The sequence below is a fragment of the Centruroides sculpturatus genome, unplaced genomic scaffold (assembly GCF_000671375.1).
Source record: "Centruroides sculpturatus isolate CEXI.00-Female unplaced genomic scaffold, Cexi_2.0 scaffold90, whole genome shotgun sequence".
NCBI lineage: Eukaryota > Metazoa > Arthropoda > Arachnida > Scorpiones > Buthidae > Centruroides > Centruroides sculpturatus.
Genome location: NW_019384353.1, coordinates 812,483 through 817,000, shown reverse-complemented (window position 1 = coordinate 817,000; position 4,518 = coordinate 812,483). Strand labels below are relative to the sequence as shown.

Sequence of the window (4,518 nt, the reverse complement as noted above, 5' to 3'; positions counted from 1 at the left end):
AAGTGTTAACAATGGAAGTGTCAACAATGGACGTGTTACGTAACAATGGAATTGTTAAGAGAAAGCGACGTTTTAAGAGAAAGTGCAGTTGGTTTTCGTTTTTGCAGGAAATTGAAGATATTTTTAGACCCATGTAAAAATTCTTTAATTAGTCTGGAAACGGGGGATCCAATTTTTGCATTCTGTGAAAACGGGTAAGGTTGACTATAACGTAATAATCTTAATCTTCGCTATCGTTACTTTTGCCCGAGCAACGCCGGGCTCACCTGCTAGTCTTAAAATAATTGTTTTCTTTCAGACTAAGTATTATTTTAATTCCTTCATTAACTACAATGTATATCCATTTATAAAGCAGTGAATGTTTATTATACTAACATTTTCGGCCTTATTAAAAAAGGCTTTGAAAAGTACCCGTACGGAGAAAAGCATTGAAATGAAACTCATTTTATTCTCGCAACAATATTAATGTTTTATAGGAAATATAAAATAATCTGTCACATTATTTTATATTTCATTTTCAAAAGTCGTAATGCAAACAAACCGTTTTTGCTTGTTTTTATAGATAAATTTTGTTTTATTATTACTATTATTATTAAGAATGTATACACAAGAACTTGTAATAAAGAAATGTAAAGAGAAATAATGACTTTCTCGACATTATTTGCAACAAAATCAATCGATGAAGTGTATTTTCTATCAAAGGCTCCTTCATGAACTAACAAGCCTTCAATATTTCTCGTAAGTTAATACAATGTTTTGTAGTTTCTTTAAAATGTTAATTACAACACAAAATTTTTTTAAAAATTTACATTTTGTAGAGAATGTTTTCTTCGTTTATATTTCAAATGTTTAAATTTTGTTAGCCGTTTTAGTAATGTACTTCAACGAAATATGATTGTCACCTTTTCTAATGCATAATATGATAAACACTGATGCCATTTTCCATCCTTTCCAGTTCTTCTATCGAATAGGGTTGCTGTAATCTCAGTCCCTAATGGAATAGGAAAATTAAGTTGTAGTATTTGAAAAATATGCGCTTTTATTGCATTAGAAACATCATGTAGTGTCTTGGAAGTCTGTTAATTAAATTTGACAGGTGAATTACTTCGCTGCTCAAGGGGCTAGCGGCGCTTTACTGAATACATAAATACAATGCGGGAGTGGTTCATGTGCGATTACTTTAGCTTAGCAATGATAAGGATATGCAAATAATTCGATTTAATATACAATATCAAACGCTGTAAAATAAAACAGAGCTAACCTAATCATCGTATCATTACTAACTTAAACCTAACTGCCCATTTAATCATTGCAATTTTGTTATGCAGGGATGCCCTTCTGTGTTATGCAGAGAAGCCTCTATTTATCGAATTTGACAGTCCATTCCGGGTACCTATTTCGAATAATTCAGATTACACTGAAAGTTAATAATACGTATTTTTTCATGTGCTATAAGGTTATAATTGACATTGTTTCCCAATTTTCTTTACAGGCTGAGATACAAAATTCAAAAGTCACTTGCAGAGACGTTCGAGTGTCACCGAATTCGAACGACCCGAGCTACTAATGTCGTCTTGTATCAAGTAATGTGCCAATAAAGTTTTATTCCCGGAACTTTTTTAGGTGTGTTGATTTAAATCGACCAGTGAAAACGCAGATGACTTACGAGATGTATTTTGCTATATAATGACGAATGAATTAGCTATTTTACTAATTTTAAAATTAATAATTTAAGCCATTAATTTTAATATTTATATAATAACTTAATCATCCTTAATCTGGACCCAAAGAATAGATCTTGTTACTCACACGTGATAAATACTTTTCGGCGGAATAAAGCGATAAAAAAGTAACCGAAACTACCGAAATGACTTCACGTAATCCCACATATTCTTTAAATAGTAGTATACATTGCATTGGAATAAAACTTTCGTAGAAAAATATATTAAAATAACAATTTAAATTTTACTTATATACAGGGGGTTATAATTAAACTGACCCTACACGAACCCTTCTAGATCCCGTTCTGCTTATCAGAATTTGAGGTGAAACTTTGTATATACATTATAAAGACCCTGATTAAAGATTTCTGCAATAAAACATAGTTAAAAAAATTCGACTATCGGCTGAAAATTTGGCACCTAAAGTAGGCCGAAAACAATTCAGAAACTTTCAACTTTATTCAATCACAGAATGTGTTCAACGTGTGCTCCGTTGACATTAAATACGTATTAAAAAACATTACAGCATGTTCAACGGTAGCACGAAAAACGTCTCCAGAAACTTCAGCAACATGGCGTGTAATGCTGGCTTTCAATTCAGCTAGTGACCTAATCTTTCTTCTATAATATGATTTTTCAGGAATCCCTACAACCAGACATCGGTCGAGTACTTGTTGAATAATATTGTGAACTGGAAGCTCTGTCAACCACAGCAACAGAGACTTCTTTGACAATTTCTTCCTGGCAGCACACGCCTAAGTCTCTAGTCTCTTGAAATTTCATAATCATGTTTCTCGAACCATTCTTCGGCATGGTCCTTTTTGCAATCGTTTTATACGTCAATATTCTCGCAGTACTGCTAAGCTATTGCTACCGTTATGATAAAACAGTTTTACCAGCAATGCTCTCACTTTCATCTATAAAGACATATTTAACAATAACATAAAAGCATACGTAAACACAAAGTTTCATCAAAATCCGATAAGCAGAACAGGCTCTACAGGGGTGTGAATAAGATCAGTTTACTTATAACCACCCTGTATATTGCATTTATAACTCTTTTCTCTTTATGGACATTAATTGCCAAGGCCATCCGACTGTCTTTTAACCATTATTTTTATTCATTTATATAGAAAATTACGTAAAAGCGAATGGTAAAGGAAATATTTCCAGTTTATCAATATATATTCAAAAAGTAAGTAAGCACTATTTAATTAAATATTAGTATAGTAAAACATTTTGTAAATTTTAATATAATGTAATTATATTCAGTAATAAGAAAATGAATAAAGTTCAAGTATTTTCATCTCAAGATGAATCTGAAAGCAATGTCGGACACTCACTTTGTGGGCCTGGCCTATTCCAAGATGAGTAAATCAGTATTAAAAAAAGGCCTTCTTAGTACCCATAAAAATATAATTAAAAAGAAAACGCATTTCACACCCATTTTATTCTGACAACAATAATGATGTATAGGAAATATAAAGTAATTTGTCACATTATTTTATATTACATTTTGAAAAGTCGTAATGTAAACAAACCGTTTTTACTTGTTTTTATAGATAAACTTTGTTTTATTATTGTTATTATTAAGAATGTATACACAAGAACTTGTAATAAAGAAATGTAAAGAGAAATAATGACTTTCTCGACATTATTTGCAACAAAATCAATCGATGAAGTGTATTTTTTATCAAAGGCTCCATGAACTAACAAACCTTCAATATTTCTCGTAAGTTAATACAATTTTTTGTAGTTTCTTTAATATGTTAATTACAACACAAAATTTAAAACATTTTACATTTTGTATAAAATTTATTCTTCGTTTATATTTCAAATGTTTAAATTCTGTTAGCTTAGAATTAATTGTCTTACTAATGCACTTTAACGGAAATATGATTGTCGTTATTTCTTATACAGAATGATAACAAACCTCACTGACATAATAAATGATAACAAACCTCAATGGCCTTTTATATTAAAAATTAATAGGGCAATTACTTAGACCCTTTTGCAATGCATAATATGCNAATAACAACCATTTTTTTCAGAAAATTTTCTATTTATTTATTCATTTTTTGAACAGAAATGCATAAAAATTTTCTTCTAAACAACAGTTATTTTTGAATAACGGCCGTTTCTTTTGTTTTTATGTGTGTTCAGAGGATTGAGTGTAGTGCTATTATATGTATTGTTAATATAGTCTTAAATACTATTTATAGAATACCAGTCTATGTTCTTGGTAACATTACAATTCATGTAATAATTATAATTATGAAAATTTTATCATTAATCAATAAAGGTCGTGTGGTTTATGTCTCATACTTAAATATAAAAATTCTATTTCACTGTCGATTTAATTACACGAAATTGTGAACTATCGAAAATATAGGGAAAATAATCCAAATTGCTTGCGCCAGTTTTTACGAAAATCTTTATAAAATTTTTAAATGGTGTAACAATATTAATTCGATTATTTCCTAATTTAGACATATATACACACACTAACATCCATACATACAAAACTTACCACCGACTTTTTTTTTTGGATTTCTCGACGTTTCAGGTGTCCTAAATCCAAAATGTCAGAATTTGATTATTATTAAAACAATTATGAGAAATTCTTCTCATAATTGTTTTAATAACTTAAATAACTAAATACATTACTATTTAATATTATAATACTGAGTAATACTATACGATAAACGACATATTCAAGAATACATTTTAATGCTTTCGCTTAACTCTTTTCGGGGGATAAGATTTAAATTGAAATCACGTAATTTCCGGTTTAATT

General features: G+C 29.6%; 1 long non-coding RNA gene across 1 annotated transcript; it reads left to right on the top strand.

Moving 5' to 3' along the window:
* The first annotated feature begins 284 nt into the window (after window positions 1-284).
* On the top strand, window positions 285-3,052 carry LOC111638713. Its single transcript, XR_002758923.1, has 3 exons — window positions 285-1,623; window positions 2,855-2,916; window positions 2,994-3,052. It is a non-coding gene; the product is annotated as an uncharacterized LOC111638713 (long non-coding RNA).
* Window positions 3,053-4,518: the final 1,466 nt, after the last annotated feature.